A 25,247-nucleotide genomic window follows, 5' to 3' on the forward strand; every position below is an offset into this window, starting at 1 on the left:
AAGAGAAAAAGGCCCAAGAAGCATGGAGGGGATATGCCAAGAGCGGGAGAAGCCAGCCAGATGCGGCAGGAGTTACGGGGTGAGGGAGCAGCCAGTGAGGGCATCCATTCTCCTCCACCAGCCTAGGCCAGATGGCCATCAGGGGCTTGGCTCACAGCAGCGTGCTGCACTCGGGGGCGTTGAATTTCACTGGTAAGACTCAAATGCAAAGAGAAAATGGCCCAAAATTCCAAGATGGCAACCACTGAGCTTTGATGCCAAGCCAGGACCCTTCGGAGCCCAGCAGGTCCTATGTATGCACCATATGGCTGCACCATGCAGAGATGCCTGCTGTAGCTGAGAGGTAGCCAGCAGGGTGGGTTTTGTTGTTGTTGTTTTCTTGCATAGGGTATACTTCTGGATAATGAAGGGAAGGATGTTGTTTGTGCTGCTCTGTATTTACCAATTTTGGCATGTTTTAGAAGTAAGAAATACAAGTTAAATCCACACAGTCAGAAACACTGGGTGTGTTGGTGACCTTTCAGGGTAACCTCTTGACCACCCTGGAAAGGTTACACCTGGCAGTGGGCTGACCTTGTTTCAGCTTGCTGTGAGCATTTCTCAGCTTATATATCAGGCTCAGTGAGGCCAGTCGCTACGCACTTAGCTGATTGTGTGACTCACAAGCCGAGAACGTAATCCACATGGCTAATGAGAGGCCATCAGGGGACACAGCTGGTGCTGGGCCATAAATAATACGCACACTGTCTGTGCCAGACATTGTTAGAGCCTTTGTGTATATTGTCCCATTTAATCCTCACAGTAGTCCAGTGAGCTAGGAATCATTATACTCTCTCTCAATAAATGAAGTGGTCCCTGTATTGTGCTAGGCGCCGGGTCCCATCTGTGTATCTACTGCTTACCACTCTCTCCCTACTCTAGCCTGGGGGTGGTGGGAGGCATCCTGATTTTAAAGGAGTGGAAATTAAATTAGATCTGTGCTTTTCTGACACTTGGGATACAAGCAAGTGCTTCCTCCTGGGAAAACTCCCAAGCAGGCAGTTCTTGATTTTGGTGTGTAGGAGACCCAGCAGGCAGATCCTAACATCCATTGCCCAGACTTCTGATTCAGTAGAGACTCAGGAATGTGGATTTCTGAAAGTCCCCCTAGATTCTGAGGCAGAAGGTTTTAGAGACTTCAAAGGTTTATTGTATTATGAACATAGATGTAGTTATATTCAGACCTGCCTGTCAGTATCTCACAGATTAATGCTCTCATTGGTCTTGAAGGTTACGGGCAAAAATCTTTATTTTCTCACAGTGAATTCTAGAGCAGTGTAATAAAGTAAGATAGATTTGCTGGCTCCTTAAAAATTGTGTGCCCCTAGAGTACCTCTTTTTTTTTAACATCCTCTACAAAATTTCCATCCCCTCCGAGAGGCAAACCAAATTACTGACTTTGCCAAAGGATGGAAAACAGATGTGCCGGTGCTGGAGAAACTACAGCGGTGCTGGAGAAACTACCGCCGGTGCTGGAGAAACTACCGCCGGTGCTGGAGAAACTACAGCGGTGCTGGAGAAACTACAGCGGTGCTGGAGAAACTACCGCCGGTGCTGGAGAAACTACAGCGGTGCTGGAGAAACTACGGCCGGTGCTGGAGAAACTATAGCCAGCGGCTTCTTGCCAAAGCTTCTGGCTATCTTAGCACTGAAGCTGGGTAGGAGGGCGGAATAGGGAGGTTTAAAATGGTAGCTGGCAGGCGCACAGAGGATGAGTTGCTCCTTAACCCCAGCACCTGGCTCCTCCTGGTCAAGGTGACCAGAAAGTCTGCCCAGAGTCACGAAGAAGTGACTACAAGTGTTTTCCCCTCAATGACAGACATCAAAGTTAAGACATTGCTAAGTTATTTGGGAAGAATCTCTGATGTCGCATCAGATGGATCCCTGGCTCATTGAGCCCTGTCTAGGCTCAGATCCAGAACACATGCCCAATGGTAATTTTGTCTAAATTGAGCTATAAGTTAAATTATTACTCCTGAACCACTTACTGAGAGTTTGTCTTCTGATTTTCAAAGTGAACTAGAACAGGATGGTGATGCCTGCCATTTCTTTAGTCTGATGAATAACTATAAATTGAACATGATCTATAATATGTGACCTTTTGCATTGGTATTATTAGATATTCTAATAAAATATTGAATAACCCTTGCATTCATGGATGATTGATTTTGGACAAGGATGCCAAAATAATTCAAAGGGGAAAAATAATTTCTCAATGGATGTACTAGAGATCCACATGCAGAAGAATGGAGTGAATCCTCTACCTCAAAACCTACACAAAAGTTAAATCACAAGGAACCAAAGATCTAAAAGTAAAAGAGAAAACTGTTAAATATTTCTTTAAAATATAAATGACAAATATTCATGATATCAAGTTAGGCAATAGTTCCTTGGAAATGACCCAAAAGTACAAATAAAAACAATGAAATCCATAATTGGACATCGTCCAATGCACAGGCGACCATGAAAATGAAAAGGTAATCCACAGGGTAGGAGGGAACCTTGGGAAACTGTATCCCTGTTAGAACGAGCTCGTGCAATTCAACAATGGAAAATGACAAATGGTTCAACTGAAGCATGAGCAAAGGGTCTGAGTAGACACCGGCACAGAGAAGACAGGCAAACGGCGAGGAGATCCGGAACCATGAGACATCACCACTGCCCCAGGAGACCAGATCAGACAAACAAGATGGCGACTAGCATTGACGCAGATGTGGAGAGCCAGGAAGCCCCTCCTGCTACTGTGACAGGCAGCGTTCCAGCGGCTTTCCCGCGGCCAGGCTTTCAAAAAGGAAGACATGGAGTCTACGAGCAATGCCACTTCTAGGTACACACCTAACAGAAATGGAAACAGCCACACAAAAACTTGCACACAAATGTTTGTAAAGGTTAATCTTGATTGCCGGTTTGGTGGGGTTTAGAACTGCTATGGAAACAAATCTCTGAGCATGTCTTGTGAGGCGTTGTCCAGACCAGCTTAGGTAGGGCGGAAAGACTCACTATAATGTGGGTTGGACCATTCCATAGACTGGGATCCTAAACGGATTAAAAAGGAGACCCTGAGCCAAGCACATGCATCCATCGCTCTGCTTCCTGAATGCAGATGCAGTGTGTCCATGCTCCTGCTGCTGTGCCTCTTGCCTCGATGGGCTGCATCCTGGAACTGTATGCCAAAATAAAGCCCTCCTTTCTTCTTCATTGCTTGGTTAGGTATGTTGGCTCAGCCAAATAACTCACATAATGTTCACAGCAGCAGCGCTCCTAATAACTAAAAAGTAGAAGTAGACCAAACATCTCACCAGCTGGTGGGTGGATTCATATTATTTGGTAATACAGACACTGAAGTACTGGTATATGCTATACACCAACCAAGCTTGAAAACATGCTAACTGAAAAGCCAGTTACAGAAGGCAACTGTTACAGAAGCTTATGATTACACCTTATAAAATATTCAGAAACGGGCAATTCTAGAGACGGAAAGGTAGCTTAGTGGTTGCCAGGGGCGTTGACATTGGAAGAGATGAAAAATGACTCTTAATAGGTATGGTATTTTTCCCCCAGGTAATGAAAGTGTTCTAAAATTGGTGGTGCAGGTGGCTGTACAACCAAATTATAGTTAAGGAAAGCGGGTATTAAAGGGTGGGGGGAGACCCGTGAGCAACACACTTCAGAATGTTTTATTGACGAGAGTAAAGAGGCGCATCTGGACTTGCACAGCATTGGTTGGGGGGAGAGACTGACTTCTGAACTTGTACAGTCCCTAAGGACAGGGGTCCTGACTACAGTGCCTGGAACGTCTGTCCCCAGAGAGGGTCGCCAACCTGTCACACTTGCCCTTAGCTGCTGTGGATATCGTTCTGTATAAATAAAACACTGATTGGCCAGTGGCCAGGCAGGAAGTATAGGCGGAACAAGGAGAGAGGAGAATTCTGGGAAGTGGAAGGCTGAGTCAGGGAGACACTGCCAGCCACTGCCATGACAAGCAGCATGTGAAGACGCTGGTAAGCCACGTGCCACGTGGCAAGGTATAGATTTATAGAAATGGATTAATTTAAGATATAAGAACAGTTAGCAAGAAGCCTGCCACGGCCATACAGTTTGAAAGCAATATAAGTCTCTATGTTTACTTGGTTGGGTCTGAGTGGCTGTGGGACTGGCAGGTGACAGAGATTTGTCCTTATTGCGGGCCAGGCAGGAAAACTCTAGCTACACTTAGCCACTGAGGTTATAAGAAAACAGCTTTCTTCCCAAAGCCCTCAGCTACAGGCAAGAGGGATGCCTGCGAAGAGCTGAGGGCTGGGACTGAGGACTGTAGCCACAGAAACTGTGTGCAGTTGCTTGAGGAGGTGAAGTCTGAATTCTCCCCCTACAAGGACACTCAGCAGGCAACACACAGGCTGTGGAGCTGAGTGGCAGTCCTAAGGGACAGTGAAGTGCCAGCTTTACTTTCCTGTGTTCTCACGGGAACCTGTGTCTTCTCTCCGCTTCCTTCCTTCCCTCTCTCTGATCATTCAGTGGGGGCTCCCTATTCATCTCTCCTCCCAGATTTTCATAGGGCAGATCTGAGGCTGTCCTCGCCAGGTCTCTGGAGTAGTTACTTTGGGCTGTCCTGACCTAAGCTGTAATAAAAATTCAACTTCCTCTAAGATGGGTAGTTACTGGTGAGTTACTGTGACTACGGTGGTGACACCCTGTACCCCTCCCAGGTTGCCCCAAACACTCCTTTTCCCCCTCTCTTTCCTTTTTCTCTCCCTTGAATATTTCTCTTAAACACTTAAAATGTAAACATTCCTAGAAACACAGCGAAGCACAGCAATGTGGTGCCTTGTTTTCTCACAGTCCAAGGGAAGGTGTGAAGAGGCTGGTTTCCAGCTGAGAGTGATGGATGAGGCCTGCCTGTAACCTCAGGTAAACCAGGCTGACGGTGAGTTCCAGGTCGGCCTGCCTGTAATCTCAGGTAAACCAGGCTGACGGTGAGTTCCAGGTCAGCCTTGTCTATACAGCAAGACCTTGTCTAAATAAGTAAATAAATAAATAGTTTGATTTCCCCGGAGGCCTCTCTCCTGTGCTTATAGATGGACGCCATCTCTCTGGGTCTTCACAGGGCCTTTCCTAAAATGTCCTTTATATAAAGACACCAGTCACATTAGACTAATGTCCACTCAGATTAACTTTCAAAAGCCCTGCTCCAAATACAATTATATTTCTAAGTTAGGGGTAAGAGTTGAGACTTTGCTACAATTATATTTTTTTAAGATTTATTATTGCCAGATGGTGATGGTGCACACCTTTTGTCCCAGTGCTCAGGAGGCAGAGGTAGGCAGATCTCTGTGAGTTCAAGGCCAGCTGATTGACAAAGCGAGATCCAGGACAGCCAGGGCTACACAGAGAAATTCTGTTTCAGGGGAAAAATGGATTTATTATTTATTTTGATTTATGTATATGAATGTTTCGTCTGATATATCTTCATGGAAAACATGTGCCTGGTGACCTGGAAGGGCCAGAGGGGCCACCACATTCCCTGGATCTGGAGTTACATGTGGTTGTGAGACACCATACGGGTGCTAGGAACTGAAGCAGGTCCTCTCCAAGGTCAGCAAGTGCTCTTTAAGATCATGCCACCTCTTCAGCCCTCAGTGCACAGTACACGAATCTTAAGGAGACTCACATCTTGCAGTTCCTTTTATAAAATAATGTTTATTTACCTTACTTAAAAAAATAGATGTTTCGGGAATGGAGAAATGGCTCAGAGGTTAAGAGCACTGGCCGATCATCCAGAGGTCCTGAGTTCAATTCCCAGCACCCACATGGTGGCTCACAATCATTTACAATGAGATCTGGTGCCCTCTTCTGGCCTGCAGGGATACATGCATGCAGAACACTGTATACATAATAAATAAATAAATCTTTTTTTTTTTTTAAAGAGATGTTTCATGTAGGAAACTGGACTATGGTGAGAAGAAAGTGAAAATTACCTATAAACCTACCAGTCGGGGGCAACTATTAGTAGATATTTTGCCTTTCTCTCCCCTATCTATTTTCAGTGCATGAGTGTGCACATGCACACACACACACGCACACACACACAATTTTTAACAAGTAGACAATGAAACTAATCCATTCTGCTCTTCTCCATAAACGTTTCTACTCAGTTTCATCCATCTCTTACTTCTTCCTCAGGTTAGATAACTTGTTTCTTCTATTATTCGTTTTTCAACCAGCCAATGCTTTTCAGGGTATTTAACTGGCCCCTTCTCTGTACCAGGGACTCTTTAGGTGCCGGTTCCATCTGAAGCTATGGTTCACTGGTGTCGCAGACTCTCAGCTAACTCCTCCCCAGTTTCCTTTCTTTCCTTCCTGCTCCCCTGTTCTGTGTCCAGTCCCTCAAGTCCATACCAGAGAAAACACAGGGAGGCGGGTAGCAGAGGTTGACTTTTGCCGGAGGGAGAAATGATGATCTGAAAGTGTGTTGACACAATGATGTCTGAGAGGAAGGGATGAGGCACCCTGTGTTTTTTCCTCTTCTGTGAAGCTGACTTTGGATCCCATTTTCTTCGGTTACAGTGCGCAATCCCGAGCACCCACCAAGCAGCGTCCTTAGGGTGACAGCAAGTGCTGGGGCTGAAAAGTCCTGGGAACTGGGTGTGAGGAGTGGCCCTCAGACTCACACTTCCCACGGAGAGGAGCTGGTGGATTTCCTTGGCTGAGGTTCTGCGGGTCACAGCCCTGTTTCTGCTGGGATGGGGGAGGGGATTTTTATCTCTTAATCTTGTCCTACTTCTGTACATGTCCAGACAAGGCATCCTGTTCACGTCCTCTTACCACCAAGTCAATAGATCTAATCAGTACAGGACTCAAAAATGCCCTTTGACTGACCCAAAGGCGTCTGGAACCACCAACGCCTCCTGGCTTTGCTCTTTAGAGTCTCTCTGAGTCTTCTGATGCAGATTTATACTTTGCTGCGTCGAATGTTGGTATCCTCCATAAATTATACCCTGAAAGGTAATTTCTAGTGCAATAGTAATAAAGGTGGGACCTTTAGGAAGAAATTGTCATGTGGGATCTACCCTCATGGATGAAAGCTATGCCTTTATACAAAAGTTGGAAGGCTTGCCTTCCCTTCACACTTGGTCATGTGAGGAAGAATCTAAGGGCACTCTCTTTGAAGCAGGACTCCGTAGTGGGTCTGTAAACTCTAAGATCTCTGCTTTCGTGGACATTTGTGCTTAGTCTCATTAAAACAAAACAAAACAAAAAACTCCCCAAACCCAAACAACAAAACATCCTAGTGAGTCCCAATGTATCTTCTCCGGGTTAATGAGATGTGCTGTGTCTTCAATATAAATGTTTTTTGTTTGTCTGTTACTTTAGAGACAGCAGGGTGGAGAGGTGGCTTATGGTTAAGAGCACAGGAGCACATACTGCTCTTGCAGAGGACAGGATTTGGTTCCCAGCAGCCACATGGCGACTCACAGATGCCTCTAAGTCCAGTTTCAGGGGATTTGATGCCTTCTTCTGGCTACTGTGTGCTCCTGCAAACACGTGGTGCACGTATTCACACACACACACACACACACACACACACACACACACACACACACACACACACCATAGACACAGCTCAAATGTCTTAGTCCTTCTAGGGCAGAGTAGAACTTAGGATCCAAGTAGCTTGCTTTCAGAATTGTAGGTCACACTGCAGAGCACCCAGTAAGAGGGTGAGTGACTGAAGGAAACTACCCTGGTTTCTCTTCTCCTCCTTAGACCTATGAAGTCAGCCTTCTGGGTCATTGATGGCAGGTTAAACAGAATTCCAGGAAGCCGCTCCCAGGCTAAGAGTGCGGCCAGGTGACCCTGGTAAATCTCCACTCCAGACAGGATGGTGACTACCGGTCTGAGGTGGGAAATGATTCCAGGGCACCTTAGCAAGCTGGGTGCTGTGGACATGTGGTGACCCACCCAAGGGGACAGGGAGGGACTGCCAAGCTAAGTCAAGAAGGAGTGGTGGTTTTGGTTCCACCCCCTACTGGGGAGACAGCAATGGTTGAGAGCCTCAGCCACCCCAGCCTGGCCTTCCAGCAGTTTCTCTAGACCCTGCATGGATCCCAGACCCTGCTCTTTATGGTAGACCCTGCATGGATCCCAGACCCTGCTCTTTGTGGGCTCTCCTGCCTTTTCTGGCCTGGTGGGTTCAGTCCCCCTTCCCTGTCATCTCTGCTTCAGGCCCGTGGGACATCTGAAGCCACCCACAACCTTTACAATACTGTCTGTTTTACTCAGAAGCACCCCCCACAGCCTTCTCCCTCTCTACTTCAGCCTGGCTTCTCCAAGGGCTTTCCTGTACAGGGCTGGACTCCCCACTTACCCCACAGGGTCACCCTTCCTCTCTGGATTTTTGTAACTGTTGGAATGATTCATCCCATGCCTGCCTGGCATGCTATCTAAAAGGCTCCATTAAAATGTCTTGTGTATATGTGCCTGGCCTACATGAGACACTCAGGAACTGTTTGAAGGAGTCCTGACCTGTAAGCGGGCTGCTGGAGTAGGAATCTTACTGTGGAAAGAAGCTGATGTTAGGCCTGTAGGTGTTGATGTAGATGTTTTTACGAATATTGATTTACCAAACAGCCGCAATCGCAAGGGACATGGGTACAAGCATGAACTACTCCGGCAGCTCTGATCCCTGTGCTGGTCGAAGCAGAGCCCTGGCACAGGCAACCAGCTGCTTGCCCTGTTCCTGTGCAGCTTGCTGTGGCTCCCCAGAGGCTCCCATGAAGGCTGGCATCTGAGCACAAACTAGATACAGAATGCAAGTCTTCTCCAGATTCCTCCTGAAGCCCCAGCTTGTGCCATGTGCCCGTTGATGGGTTGTGCCACGGGACAATTCTCATGAATGTCAGAGCCCTCTAGTGACAGCAGTTAGCTAAAACCATCCCTGCAGTTTAGTAAAGACACCCTGAGCCCTACATGTAGGAGAGACAGCTCACAGAAAGCACCAGAAAATCCAGAATTGTGAAGCATGAAGGCCCTTTTTCTTCACAGAAAGGAAATGGTTGGTACCTTTTCACCCAGAAGGCTGGCGTTGATGTCATCTAACAACCAGTGATCTCTGTGCTATTCTATGGAGCCCGCCTTCCTAAATCCTCCAAAATCCAGGACATTGCTTAGGCCCCAATCCTGAGCTTTGTCTCTCAGTGAATAGAACCCATCCTCATGAGAGGTCCCATGTACTCTGCATCCTCCATCCATAGAACCCATCCTTATGAGAGGTCCCATGTACTCTGCGTCCTCCATCCATAGAACCCATCCTCATGAGAGGTCCCATGTACTCTGCATCCTCCATCCATAGAAGCCATCCTTATGAGAGGTCCCATGTACTCTGCATCCTCCATCAGTAGAACCCATCCTTATGTTTATTACAAATCCTTCTTCTCTAGGCCCTTGCCCTGAGCTCTGTTTATCAGCCAGTTGAACTCATTCTTATTGTAAAGGTCACAGGTGCTTTGCTACTTTGCTAGGGAGTTTTGACGTAGACATCTCTGAAGCTTTGTTGTGATAACTGTCATGTGGAAACCTTTTCCCAGAGTTTTACTATGTGTAAGAAGAATAAGCCACGAGGTCAGACTCCGGAAGCTTTTGGCCCAGTTCCTGCTAAAGTGGTGCTGACCCAAGTCTCATTCTTCACCTCACTGGGATGTTTCCCTGCCTTGCTTGCAGGGACCCCAATGCCTACTGACAGCAGGGGCGGGGATGGTGCAGATGAGAGTCATCTGGGGCTTCCCTTCCACTCCACAGCCTGTGTGTGTGATGGACAGGGGTATTGGATAATGATACCCTCTGGTGAGGTGTGGAGGGTCTGACCTTCGGGCGTCCGGTTCTACTACTGAAATGCTAGCAGGGCTAAGGGTCCCCAACCTCCCAAACATCCATTCCTTTTCTCTAATGACAGAAATTCCTTGCACAAGTGCTGTGGGTTGTCCAAAGATCACGTTGAAACTTCATCCCCACTGTGGTGTTGGGGGGGGGTGAGACTTCGGGAGTTACTGTCATGAGGACTCCACCCTACACAAGGCCTGTTTCACTCTTCCACCTGTGAGGTCAGGCTGTTCAACCTCCCTCTGCCCTTCTGTTCCTTCTGCTGTGTTGAGGACACCCGGATGGTGTCATCCCCAAGGAACAGGCCTCTGGTAAACAACCAGGGTTTTGATCTTAGATTTAGCCTCCAGAACTGTGAGAATTTCTGTTCTTTATAAACTTCCCAGTCTCGTGGTTTCTGTGATAACACCACAAGCTGAGAGCAGGGATGGCATCTTCTACGGCACCATTGGCATTAGGGGATCAAAATGTCCGTTTCAGGAGTGAGACAGTGGTAACACGACTCCGCCTCTCTGTCTTTCAAAGGCAGAGGGCTCTCGTTAGGATGATCTCAGAGCTGGCTTTTGAGTTCAAGGGAGAGAGTGAACATGATCCTGTCAAGTCACATTCTTCTGTGCCAGAGATCAAACAGAAGCCATTGGCAATTCTTACAGCCTTCAAAGGTGAAGGATTTCTATCTGCTGCAATGAACTCGTACTTGCTTCTGAGTTGGAAAAGCTGGGTAACTCGTGGAAAGGAAATCAAAGAAAAGATATACCCGAAAAAGACCTATCCAGTCGGGTGCAGGTGGAGAATGAATGGAAAGGCAGAAGAATGGGGGAAACACTGGCAGAGATGTTTGCGGCAAATCTCCGCCTGATCAGTAAAGGTCTGAGAGTGAGAGGATTTCAAAGAGATTTTACCTCACAGCGAAGGAAAATTCCTTGGCCTTGGGAGATGGCTTGGTTGGCTAAAGAGCTCAGCATGCAAGTTGAGAGTCTGAGTTCAATTCCCAGTGCCCATGCTGGGGGGGGGGGGGTGGAGTAGGGTGGGGGACTAGGTGTGGTAGCACATCTTATAATCCCAGCGTTGGGGAAGCAGAAACAGGAGGATCCCTACAGCTTGCTAGTCAGCCAGTCTAGCAAATCTTCAAGCATCAAGTTCAGTGAGAGAGCCTGTCTCAAAAGCCAAGGTGAAGAGTGATCAAAACAAAGACACCTGACCTCTGGCCTCTACAGCCCTCCACACACATACATGGAACATGGACACATGCCTTTGTGACATTTTTCTTGGGGGTCAGAGCAGGGTTTGAGACCCCTGCCCATTGCTCTGAATCTGTTTTGTTCTACTAGGAACCCTAAGACTTCGTGAGTTTGTGACTTAAATTCGTGCTCACTCAGTGAGTGCTGTCGGTGATGGACTCACTGGGTACCGGAAGGCATGGGTCATGGTGGAGCAGGCGCTGCCTTGGAACCAATCCCAGCTCTGCACCCTTGCAAGTTGTGGGCCCTTTCCGAGACAACCACATCTGCCATGTTTTTGGTCTCTCCAGTGTCAAACTCCGCTGAGACAACAAACCAGAACCCAGTGGCCCAGACAAGCCCAGTATCTAGCCCAAAGATAGTCAGGTGGTGAGGACTCCAAACCCAGGTCTGTGTGGCTCCAAAGACATCTTGTTCTGTCTACTGTCTTAGTCATTGCCCTGCTACTTAACATCGCTAAGCCTCATTTCCTCAGATATAAAATGAGAATCATGATAGCTACATCAAAGATTGGTGATCAAAGAAGAGAGAGTAGGTGAGCTGGCACACGGTCAGGATTAATTTCACGCCTTCCCACCTCCAGGCACAACGACAACTTACAAATGTCTGATTTCAGATCCTTCCTTGAGAGCAAAGGGAACACACAGCGTAGGTGGGAGAAATGGGTGGGGCCAAGAAGATAGCATCAGCCATCCGCTCTGCCAAGTAAACAGCTTTGCCTCTCAGCTGGCCAGGGGTGGCCACCTCCGAAGGGACTCAGACCCCGAGCTGAAGAGGCCCCACGGGAGCAATGCAATCCAGAGGTCAAGGGACGAAAAAGACCCAGCTGGAGGCAGACTGATGTTCTGTCGGTGTCCAGGCACTCCTGGTGAGCAGAAGGCTGCAGTGTGACTCACGGAGCAGGGATGAAAACAGAGCCCCAGCTTCTGTAGGACAGACAATGTGAGGCTTGGCTGCTTCCTGGATCTTCGTCACGCTGATGAAATCAAACAGTGCCAGAGAAAAGTCTACACGGAAGCAGATCATACAGCTCTGTCCCAGGGATCGGGCAAGAGGATCCAAAGCGAAGTATGGTGTGCGGGGTTGGGAGACCTCAGAGGTCCTGGGTGTGCTGGAAAGAGAGGCAGCTCAGAGAAACTGGCAATGCACAAGGCCAGCCAAGGAAACCCAGAAGCCCAATTCTCGGTGGTCATATGTCCCTTGTTAAGAAGCACGGATGCTGCTCTGTGGGCAATGGCACCCCAAAACAGCAAAGAAGACCCAGATGCCAGCCTGGAGGCAGGGATCCTAGATGGCTGCCCTCCTCTTTGTGGTTTTTTTCCCTAGCTGTTGGAAGGTATTAAGATATTATCTTCCAACCCTGGACTCAGTACATTGGAAATCTCTATCAGAACGCTGCAGCTCAAAGTGCCACTTTAGAAAGGAACTTTTTGTTAAAAAGCTCCCCTGAACTCGGGAGGCAGAGGCAGGGGGATCCCTGTGCATTTGAGGCCAGCCTGGTCTACATAGAAAGTTCCAGGCCAGTCAGGACTATATAGGGAGACCCTGTCTAAAACAAATAAACAAAAATATACGTAAACAAATTTTAAAAACTCTTACCTGATGCAATTAAATATTTGAAAAGAAAGGGGAGAAAACTAAAAATGCTGGTATACATTGATTAGAATAATCATCTGTAACCACCCTCCAGAGGGAAAGGCTTGAAAGGGCTCAGAATGAGGAGGTGGCCTCATGACCTGCCACCATGTCATTCTTATTCATGGTTAAACAGTTGGTGACATGCAGCCCTGCTCTGTAGCAGCCGTGAAGACATCAGAATCAAACAAAACCCCAGCTTTTGTATTTCTGAACTATGGTAATATACTCTCATTTCCTACTCCCTGTCATGTAAGCTTTTGTGAGATTGTTCAGAATGTAAGTTTAAACTGACATTTCCCTCCAAACAACTGACAAATTCAAGCTCCCCTGTCTTGACAAGTTCCCGAAGGTTCTGGAAGTAGATGCAGTTGGCTTTGCTTACGTTACCAGTCTTGCTGCTCACGAGGGGAGTTTGTTTATCCAGTGCAAGTATTTGGACATTGTCATGCACGAAGGCAGTGACTGCCCCTGTGAGCTCAATCCACCTTTCCTGCACAAGTTCCATTTTGAAACAGAAGTTTTGTTGGCATGTCATAATGGAGCCAAGATGTCAGAGTTAGTTTCTGTTGTCAATTTGACACAACCCAGTCACTTGGGAAGAAGAACCTCAGTTGAGAAACTGCCTCCCTTTGACTGGTTTCTGCACACGTCTATGGGACATTTTCTCTATTGCTGACTGATGTGGGAGGGCCCCGCCCACTATGGCCAGTAACAGACCTAAGCAGGCAGCCCTGGGCTGTGAGGATTGCTGAATGTGAGCCTGGAAGCCAGCCAGTGAACAGCACTCCTCCATGGCTTCTGCTTCCTTCCTGCCTCCAAGTTCCTGCCCTGGTTCCCTCCATGATAGACTGTAATCTGTGAACTGAAACAAACTCTTTCCTCCTCAAGTTGCGTTTGGTCATGATGCTTATCACAGCAACAGGAAGCTAACCACAACACAGGGATGTAAAGGCTGAGGCAAGCCAACCTCTCCCAGGGCTTCCCAGGGAGCAGCTCTTCTTCAGCATCCAACAATAACAAAATGACTACCGATAGTTCTTCATGGTCCTCGTTTACAATCACTGTGCTGGGCAGAACTCCAGGACATCCAGAAGGGAGACAGTCCTGTGGGCGGCCCCAAGAGCGAAGGTCATGCTGGGCCTTAGACGCAGTTCTGGGCCTGTTTGTTCAGATCCTACACTACTGACCCATGGCCTGGAGTCTCTGGTCCCCAGATGAACAGTGGTAGCTTATCCATGGCTGAGAGAAAGATGGGCACCCTAAGAACTTTTTCCATTTGCTGTTGATTTTAAATTATTTGTTTTGTAGCACATGACCACAGCTTGTTGTGTGGAGGTCAAAGAACAACTTGGAAGGGGGGGGGTCAACTTTCTTCTTATACTACATGGGTCCCGGGGATTGAACTCAGGTCTCAGCCATCTTGCTGGCTGCATCCTAACAATCTTGTTCCACTCTGTTCTATCATGGTCCTTTCTCAGAGACCACATCCATCTTCACGGTATGGGCTTAAATGGGACACTCAGTTCTATGCACCTACCAGTTCATCTCAACCAGCAACTGAAGAAGTTGTATAGATTCCAGACATTCACCGGCTCTGCCAGATTACAGGGACATAGAGTACCATCATCGCTCCTAAATACATCCAGTGGGAAAGTAAGAAATTTAAATCAGAAAAGACTGTGTAAGTCAACTCATCCTTGTACTTTGGTCTCAGAGGTCCAATAAAGAGAACAATATTCAACACCCAAGTTAGAGAATGGTCTGTGTTCTCGACTTGCTTTTAATATAGTGTCATGCTTTATATTGTCCTTCAATGAATACTAAATTAGCAATCAAGAAAACAAAATTAAGGTCATAATAAAAACAGGAGAGAAGACACTGAAGGCACAAAGATGCTGTATCAAAGAGGAGCTGGAAGAAGGGAGACTTGACTGGTAGAACAACGGAGACAGGAGGCAGTGAGGACTTCCGCCCAAACAGTGCAAGGGCCAACAAAATGTAGTTAAGAGAGATTTGTGCCTAAAGACAGGGGAAGAATCCAGAAGCACCACTGGCATTCCTGTAGAACCAGCTACAGTCTGCCTTTTCCACTGGGGTTCTCTCAAGTAACTTTAGACTCAGTGTGTCCAGTCTGAACTAGTCATATCCCCAATGGTCAAGCGGGTTCTCCCTGATGGTCATTTCTGTCGAGCACGACACCAGCTTGCTCGCCTTTGATCAAAACGATGCGCAAGCATCCTCTCTCCATCATTCTCTGTTATCAAGTGTGACGCTATTGCCCGTGGACTTCCTCAGGTGGCTTCTGGCTCTCTGCTTGTGTTCCCACTTGAAGGGTTTGGCTGGCCCCACCCTGTCTACTGCAGTAGCTCCCGCTGGCGGACTTCACTCCATCCCTCGGTGCCTCCTCCTCATGAAGGAAGAATGAATCTTCCCACAGCAAGGTTTTCTTTTTTTCATGCCATGTTTCCCTGTTGCATAAGATCAGAGTCCTCCACTTTAAAAAAAATAGTGTTTGGAGAACATGTAAAAAAAAATGTCCTTTGAAGTTGAGGGGAAAATTACTTCAACTGACACTTTTCAGTGTTCCAAAGACAATGGTGGAGTATTATTTTAGAAAGTCCCTATTGAAAGTATGAGATTTCATAATCAAATTTCAAGGAAAACATAAAACATGAATAAATTAATATGTTAAAAAGATGTATACCTCTCCATTGAATATATCTTAATGTTACACACAACAAAACTCAGTATTTATAACCTTCGGATACTGGCAGGTTGAGAAAGTGGGGTAGTCTCCTAATTATAGGTCTATGAAAGGCCACAAGTGAATTATTCACAGCCAGAGAATCCTCTAGAAATCCCTACACTGGGCTGGGTGTGATGGTGCACACTTGCAGTCTGAGTACTTGAGAGTGGAGGCAGGAGGATCAGGAGTTCAAGTTCAACTGCTACGTAGCCAGTTCAAGGTTAGCCTGAGCTATGCTGAGACTCCTGTCTCAAACAAACAAACAAACAAATAAAACCTGTGTATTTCTTGCCAATCCTCCTTTCTCTGACACATCTTGCACCCCCAACACAATATCCTTTCTTATTTTAAAAGGACACTCCTCGTTCATTAGCTCCTCTTCCTGACCCACCTAACATCACCCCGAAGTCTATATTCTACGGAACCTTACGATTCTAAAGCCTTTGCAGTGGGCTTGTCTGCCCATTCCCCATCCACCATGCCCCAGTAACTCCACCTGCTTTCAGGCCACGTGGAGTGGATTAGCGCATGGGACCAAGGCCAAAGCCAGGCCCCTCTCTGCATTCTTCTGGGAGGTGTAATTTGTTCTGGGGCATCACTCATCCATAGTCAGTAACCCTAGGACTTCGGCCAGAGCTACCAGAAAAGGGCCTGTGGGTCCCATTGGATGTGAATCTGGGAGATACAGTGAGTCACAATTAGAGTCTGGGCAAGGTGAGGGAAAGAACCTTTGACGAATACAGTTGATGCTGAAGGGTCCTGAGAAATGGAGAGGGAAACATGGGTCTCTGGTGTCATGTGAGTCTCTAAGTCAGCCTGATCGGCAGCCTTCCCATTCCTTAAGCTAAGGAAGTCTCCAGTTTTGCTCAGTGATACCCGGCTTTTTGGATTCTGATGTTATTTATGCCACCAGGAATCTTAACTGATGTGCAGCAGAAACCACAAGTGTGACCCACACACTCCTACACAAGCTCCCAGCGCTTGGACGTCACCAAGAGTCTGTCTTGCTTGCACAAAGGCTGAAATGTGCCCTAGAGTCTCCCACGCCGGGACAGACTGGATGCCAGCAGTGAATCTGCATCACAGACTAAGTAAGCAACTGCCCCAAATCCCTGGCCCAAAAAGAAACAGGAGTCAGCAAGCAAGCCTTACCCAGGAAACCCCAGGGGCGAGAGGAGGGAAATTTTAAAGGAGAATCGACATTTGTCCTCAGATCTGTCTCCAGCGCTCAGCCTGACCCGGTGAGGTGGAGGAGGATGTGAGCAAAACCAAGGGCCTGTTCTGGATTACCACATAACACACAAGAGGCCCCCCATACTATTTCATGACTTAGCTCTGTGTGCTCCCGGTGCCTGAGCACCACAGCGTGAAGATCCTCGTTGTTGGTATCTGGGGACAGGGTGGGGGTGCGGTGGGAGCTGTGCAAAGTGCCGGGGCGATTCAGCAGCACCCGGGCCTCTGCCTACCCCCTGCAATAGCATCGTCACCCACACACTCCAGTTCTGACAACCCACAACATCTCTGGACAGTAGCAAATGCCCCCTACGGGCAAAACCACCCAGCTCAGAACGGCTGGGTGAGGGCATTGGTGGCGTTGAGTGAGAGGAGACTTCGGTGCCCGCAGTCAAACATGGAGTAAAAGCAGATGTGTTGGAAAGAGACACGAGTGCCCGGATGTGTGAGGCAAGAGCGGGGCGCAATAGTGAATGAAGAAGTCGCTGAGGCAGAGGGATTCTGTTCAAAGGTAAAGCCAGGTAACAGAGCTGCACCCGGGCAGCGCAGCTTGTAATGACCTTTACAAAGGTCGGGGCTCTTGAGAAAACGACCTAAGTGAGGGGCGGTGAGTGTTCTCTTCGCTCTGCTTTTCCTTTCTTTTCCATGTGTTCATGAGTGGTGTGCACGTCCACATGTGCATGTCCCTGTGAAAGCCAGAGGTGGGTGTGGGGAACCTTCCTCCATTGCTCTTCACTGAGGCAGGGTCTCTCCGTCAAACCCAGAGCTGGCCAATACAGCTGTCTCCAGCCAGCTTGCTCTGGGAGTCGGTCTCTGTTTTCCAAAGCGAGAATTACAGGCAGACCACCACACCCTGCCAGGATTACTTTGCCTCTGGTAATACTAAGCCAAACTCTGACCTTCGTGCTCTAACCACTGAGCCATCTCCCTAGCCCAAAATATGCTCGTTTTTCATGTAACCTCTGAACACTGAGACCAGCAATACCTGAGGATATTAGAATTAAACTTTGGAAAATTCTATAAACTTGAAACAGATAGCAAACAGCCCAAGATTATTCACCCCTGTTCTAGCGATCACAAGAACATTTACTTACAGCCTCAGAGAGTAAATTCCAGAAATGATTGTTTCTACCCAGTGTGTCTCTGGGGGGACATGTAGTGTGTGCGTAGAGAGACTCGTGCTGACAGAGAGCAAGGAGGTGTTATTTGGGTAAATTGGGTCAAGAATCTCTGAGGAGGCAGCGAGATTATCTCTTGATGAAGAGGCCTTTTGGCAGAGAGGAAACAATCCCGTGGGCAGCAGAGCTGGCAGTAAACATACCCCCGCCGTGTTGGGAAGCTGAGGGGGGCAGAGTCAACAGCCAGGATTGCAGCTTTTGTCCTAGCCAAGTAGCTTAACAATTTAAAATTTCTTCTGGTCAGAGGAGGGTTATAGATTTATAATAAGACAGATTCAGATGGAATAAAACTCTAAAATGGTTTACAGTGTGTATAAAAATGTACGTAGGCTTGGAAGAGAGAGGAAAAGAAGTACATGCAGTTATATAAAGAAATAAATAGTTTAAAAAAATAAAGTCTTTAAAGAGACAGTAAGAATAATATGAAAGTTAAGCCATGGAAGGATGGAAATTACACAAAGAATCTGGATACTGCATGTTAATATACTGATTTGGGGATTTTTAACTGGAGAGAGAGATTTGATTGTAAAGGTTGCCGAGTTAAACCAGTATGTATATTTTAAAAGTATCTTGACTTCAAAATTTATGTCTAAGGATATGTTGCTTTGGAAAAGAGGTTCTGCTTTTCTTTCCACAGAAGATGAGAAGCTGTGGATTCTTTCCAGGTTAATATGGTTCCATCAAGGAAAACCCCCTGAGAGGTCTCCAGATGATCCAACATCCAGAACAGCTTCAAGGCAACTGACTCAGAGAATACAGCCTCACAGACTACCCCAGTCAGGACTTGACCATAATCCTAAAATTTTCTTTGTGGCCCCATAAGACTACCAGTGCCCCCAACCAGTAGGAAGTAGTATGAGAAGCTATGCCCAAATTCCAAAAATATTGTTTATAAATGTTTATTTTTATTTAAAGGAGGTTGATTATAAATGCAATCTCTTTCTAAAGAAGAAAAGGGGATACAGATATGATAGGATAAAAGGGTAGGTTATTGAATCTATTTTAAAAGAGCAACAACTTGCTTGAAATGTTTTACATTGATATGGATTTGGGTTTATTAGTACAAATTTAAAGTTAATTTTGTTATACTGTATGAATATTTCTACTCTTGTTTAAGGTATAATGTTTATGCAACTCATTTAAAATTGCAATGTATAATTAAGAAATACAGATTAATAATTAGTCATCTATGATAATCAAACTTATAGTCATGTTAGTTAAGTTTTCTAGGTATACATAGATATATTTCAATTAGGTAGATAATCTTCAAATACTTCAAAGACCTACAGAATATGGCATTTAAAATGTTTTAAGAACTTAGACTTTTCTGGACATTGAGACATGTCTACTCCTGGCAGCACCAATCTACTTCAGAGAAGGTGATGGGCATATGATGGGCAAATTCCACATGGAGTTTGCTTTCCTTACAACAAAAGTTAGCCATTTGGGCAAGAAACTGCTCTTGCCTGGACTGCTTGACGAAATGTTGTATCAACTGGACATGCAGGACCCATGGAAAAATAACCACTAAATTTTGCCCAAACAAGGAGAGATGGTCCATCAGACTCCTGCTTCACAGAGAAGACTGCCAGACGTTCTACAGGACACAAGGAGAAGCAACTGAGACACTCTAGGCCTGTAGACTGAAGAAGGATGCCCCAACATTACAGAGGAACTTTGGGTGATTGTCCAGGCAGCCAGCTGTCTCTGTCATTCTAGATTTTTGAAAGTTTCTTACAATGCTCTTCCTGTTTACTTAGGTAATATTATATCCTTCTGGGGTCTTTGATATAGTTGAAGACTAGATAATTATAATTTTCTTTGGTTATGATAAAAGGTAAATTATATATGAAACTTTAGACTCACAAATATAGAATAGATAGAATATTTTCTTTAATTTTGCCAAATACAAATAGACTAGATATTGTAACTGTAATTCTTGCTTGATAACTGTTCTATTATATGTAATTTTACTATGTTAAAGTTAAAACCTTCCTTTTTTATTAGACAGAAAAAGAGAAGTTCTGTGGGATGTCTTTCTGTACGCTGTGAATATGTTGGTTGATAAATAAAGCTGCGTTGGCCTATGGCAAGGCAGCTTACAGGCAGGTGGGAAATCTAAGCAGATACATGTCAGCAGACTGGTAAAGCCATGGAACATGTGGCAAAACATAGATTAATAGAAATGGGTTAATTTAAGACATAAGAGCTAGCTAGCAAGAGGGCTGCCATAGATCATATAGCTTGTAAATAGTATTAAGCCTCTGAGTAATTATTTTATAAGTGGCTGCAGGACCGTGGGGCCGGGTGGGACCAGAGAAACGTGGGACCTTGGGGCCAGGCTTGACTAGAGAACCTTCCAGCTATACTTGAGGGCACTCAGGCTGAATCCTGGAGCCAGCAGCTGTAAATTAAGGGTCAACTGTCATGATGTCCGTGCTCTTCCCCATAGCCCTTCATATTCTGACTCCAGCTCTGATGGCAGACATGACAGGGAGAGTGATGACCTGCCATTGATACCTCTTCTAACAACTGAGACCTACACCTGGAATACTCATGAGTATCCGTAAAACTAGAAGGAAAGTTGATGTGATAAGTAGCTCACAACCTGGAAGCTGAGCCATCTCAAGGATGTTTAGAAGGAAGATAGGAACCTTCATGAACTAGCAGAAAATCGAACATTAAATGAAACATTAAGCTAATGTTTGTTGCAGAAGCATCTGGATTTTGAGATGAGTTTTGCTCCCTGCTCATCTTAGCGTGCTTGGTTGCAGTAAGCCTACATATGATGAGTGAGAGAAGGCCCTTTGTGCTGAGCACAAATCAATCTAAGGTTGATGACAAGAATCCAGGGGAGTGAGTAGACCTCTGCAAAACTGATGGAGAAAGAAACTCCGTACAGTGATTGGTTGCAGTCAGGTGGTGGTTCACCCAATGAGATCACATCAGGCTTCTGACTTACAGTCCTGGAAGATAAGAAGCTGTGGTCAACTATTACAACAGCAACAGGGATTTGCTGCAGCTCACGAGATGGACGTTTTCCCACTTGCCTTCAGAAACTGCACAATAATTCACTTGGTGCTTTTCAGTACTCAGCCACTTACATGCCCCAGGGATACAACTATGACTTCCTCAGACCAATTTCAATCCTTCTATGCTTAGGTTAATGGGAAGACATGGAGTGAAAGGTTGTGGGCCAGATAGTTACTCTATCCTTTGTATTAGAAAAGAACTGGCCACTGTTAACAATTCCATGGTGGCTGTACTTGAAGCCTGAGTGTCCACATGCTGCAGGCTTCCCTAGCCAGAAAGGCTCAGCCAAAGTGTGATGCATCCAGCCCTTGGGTGACTTTTCTGTGCCCCTTCCTGGGTTTTCATGTTATTTTCTTCTTCTTTGGGTTCTGTTTATCTTTTTTCTTCAAAGTTCTTCACTAGAAATATTGATTTGCCTCAGTGTTGTAGTCACTTGTCTATTGCCACCATGAGCAAGGCAACTTTATAAAAAAAACATTTAATTTTGGGCTCACGGTTGCAGAGTTAGAGTCCATGACCATCATGATGCCATGAGCATGGGAGCAGGTTGGCAGGCACGGAGCTGGAGCCGTGGCTTGGAGCTTACATCCACATCCACAAGCAGGAAGCAGAGCGAACTGGGAATTGCATGGTCCTTTGATCCCTCAAAGCTCCAGTGACACATCTCCTCCAACAAGACCACGCCTCCTAACCCCTCCCAAACAGTTCCACCAATTGTATACAGATCAAGCATTCAAATATATGAGCCTATGGGGGCGGGGGGGGGTGCATTCTCATTCAAACTACCATTTAGGTAAGATAAAACTTCGGAAGATCTGTGGTGTAGGAATATGACCAGTCTGATCCTTTCTCACATGTCCCTCCCATCTCAACCTCTGTGGAACCAGAGAAGCACAGGGAAAGATTTCCAAATGGCAGGTGGCAGAGACGATTTACCCCAGTGGCGTATGGAGAAAATTAGACAGTATAGCACTTGAGGAGTGTAGGGCCAGAGTGTCTCCTTTCTTAGCGGGGCTGCTGGGCCTCCTCAACTCCTCCAGAAGAACTTCCACCCCGTGCATGCCCATCTTATCCTCTGCTGGATTTAGTTTCCCCATAGCACTGAATTCTAACACAGTTGTGTACTTTTCCATTGCCCTATACTTAGAAGTTAGCTGAGAACAAGGACTTTTATTTTGTCACTATTCCACAGTGCCCAGAACAGACCTTGTTATGTAATAGATCCTCCATAAACACTTGCTATGTTAAATTAATTGTTCCCTCTGTGTGAATATGGGGATGAAAAGTATTTTCTTCTTTAGTTTTACTGGATGATGAATTCCAAAGGCTTTGAACTCAGTGATCTCAGGGTAGAGAGTTTTTATTTATTTATTTATTTTTATTTTATTGCATTGATGTTTTGCCATGGGTGTCGGGACCCCTGGAACTGGAGTTACAAACAGTCGTGAGCTGTCATGTGGTTGCTGGGAATTAAACCTGGGTACTCTAGAAGAGCAGTCAGTGCTCTTAACCACTGAGCTATCTCCCCAGCCCCCCAGGGTAGAGATTTTGAGTAATGCCACACCTGACTTTAATGCAGCTCAAACTTTGTTACCTAGGGTGCCACTAACCTTCACCAGTGGCTCTGGCACCATCCCTTTCCCCCTTGGAAGCCTGCTGGGAGGTCTCCATGGAGGGATGCTGGGCTTCCTGATGGTCTAGAGAACACCTATGAGAAACAGGCTGCACGTTGCTGTGTGAGACCGTTACATCTGGACCAGCCCTGTTGATCTTGCTGTTGGCTGAGGGTAGAAATGAGCTGAACCCCGAGTCACCCAGCTTCAGCACTGTCAGGACTCGAGGCTAAATTCCCTTACTCTTTAGTTCTATTTTGAATCAAGCTTCTATTGCCTTCAGTGGAGTGCATCCTAAAAGCAATCCTAACCCCTCCCCCATCACCACTGAGAACAGCAACATGGGAAATATCCACCCTCCCATGGGGGTCTAGTCATTCTATCAACCCCCCAAGAAGTAATGGGTTTTTTTTTTCTGTTTATTGCTGTCTTTTATAGCCAAGGATTATCGGTGGTCATTGAGCCCTTTTCCCAGTTTTCTGTTAGCACTGATTTTTTAAAAAATGTTTTCCAATTTAAAGTTCTTAATTTGCAGACCCTGCCAGTTTCTCCTTGCTGAGGGTCATCTTCTGACCTTTTTACTCCTCTGGACTTGCCAGTGTTAAGCCACAGGGTTAGAATGGAGTCGGGGGAAGGCTAAGGAACCGTGTTGAAACCTGAGTCCTTGCAGCCCACAGTGTTTGAAGGAATGAGCTGCTGGGGAATCCTCTACACGGATCTGAGCGTGGCCATGCATCTGCACCATTCAGCTCACCCTACTTGACAAGCAGGTTTAACACCGCAGGGCTTCACACAGCCTCTAGCCCCTCAACACACTGTGCTTGCCCACAAGAGTTCATGGTTATGGAGCACTGCCCAAGCTTACGCAGTCCCGGTGCCTTCCTGGCGTGACCTAGAGAAGTGGTTGGCTGTATCCTCGGGGCCCTTTCAGGTCCAAATGCTCATGCATCACCCTTGCATTTTATATATTTCCATTCGGTATTTCCGATTGCATTCATGCAGGCTTTCTCCTGCTCCTTGCCCATACATGCATTTCGCAAGGTGAGCAGAGAAAGTGAGCTAGCCAGCATTCCTGCAGCAGATTCCCAAAGCCTTGGCTAGAGAAGCCTGCTTCATGGCAGGCTGTGTCTTGCAGGACCAGGACTCAGTGTGGAATTTGCTTTACAGTCTTATCCCAGCTGCACAGTATGAGAAGCTGACAGGTCTGTTTGCCATCAGCAAACACATAAATGACTTTGATTTCCAGAACATACTGACATAGTTTGCTGTTGCTTTGATTTCTTTGGGCCTGGGTGGTAGGTCTGTTGTTTCTCTGTTGTTATTGTTTGGTTCGTGCCAGAGGGGTTTCCCAAACAACCAAATTGGAACGTGTGTGTTTATTCTTTGCTGTGAAATTTTCATCCCAATGGAGGAGGCCTGAGGAATAGACTCAGAATCCAGCCCCTTCCCAGAGTCTAAAGCTTCCAACATTTGGCGTTGGAATGTTCCTGAAAGCTCCCTGGACCCTACAGATACAATTTCCCTTCTCTGGGCTGTGTCTGGATGGAAGCTACTGTGCTCTCCTAGGTTGATCTTGTCCGTTGTGAGCATGGGGTCTTTTTCCTTCTCTGTGTGGTGAGATTTAGAGGTGTTTTCTCCAGGACCTTGCAGCTCTTGAGGAGAAGGTGAGGCTGTGGGCAAGGGCACACTCACGAATCCTGTGGCTCCCTGTGGTTCGCTCTCCCTGCGGCCATCCTGCAGTTCAATGTCAAGGCTTAAATTGAGTAACACTTACTTGAATCCTTTTTAACTTTTTAAGACATGGAATCGCTGAAATCTAGTTAATTTTCAAGCATGAAATCATTGAAATACAGTTAATTTAGCCTTAAATGTGAAGGTTAAATTTATGGCCTGAGTGCTTAGTATTGACATCGATTTCATAAAAACTTACCTTTTGCTAAAAGTCTACGGCATGTTGATTGCTAGCTCATGTGTTGTTCAATTTGCCTAAAAATGGAGTAGTTAGCAAGCTCCTGGTGGGGTAGGAACTTAGGATACATCTTCTGAATGCTTCCATCCAGAATATAATTATGAAAAGAATATTATAAGCAAATTTGGACTCTGCTCATATCCACATCATTTTAAAGGCTGAGTTGGTACCAACTCCATTAATTGTCTTGATATATGAAGAAAGGGATATATAGATGAGACCTCTGTGTTCCATGGAGCAAAATGGCACCTTGGATGAAAGCTTCTGAACGGAGCCCGGCACGTGGCTGCACAGGGACTCTGTGCTAGAGACGGTGGAGCCCACATCACGGGGTGCACAGTTCCCGTCTTTAGAAGTGCCTGTGAGCGGTGCAGGGTTAGGTTGGCAGCACCGATAAGATGAGAAATAAGAGCAATAATGATGATGACTCAGACGACAGTCTGCAGCCTCAGAAACCAAAGATTCGTGGGACAAAGCGAAGTAGAAAATACGTGTGCCATTTTTCTAGCCCTGAAACTAATATTTACAATTCAGCTTCTATAAACCAAAGGAATTTGGGTAACTGGTGTCTTAAATGCTGGCTATTCCTCAGAATGTCACTGGCGTCCTAGTTGTGGGAGAAGGGGCATCTCGTGAGTTGTTTTTGCATTACAGTTCCTGCAAATGGTAAGGAGTGGGTTT

At 46.2% G+C, this 25,247-nt stretch overlaps 1 protein-coding gene across 2 annotated transcripts in view; it reads right to left on the reverse strand.

The window, feature by feature from the left end:
- Baalc (BAALC binder of MAP3K1 and KLF4) overlaps positions 1–25,247 on the reverse strand; it is a 75,965-nt gene that overhangs the window by 13,817 nt on the left and 36,901 nt on the right. The window lies entirely within an intron of this gene.

This window comes from Peromyscus eremicus, chromosome 20, assembly GCF_949786415.1.
Source record: "Peromyscus eremicus chromosome 20, PerEre_H2_v1, whole genome shotgun sequence".
Taxonomy (NCBI): Eukaryota; Metazoa; Chordata; class Mammalia; order Rodentia; family Cricetidae; genus Peromyscus; species Peromyscus eremicus.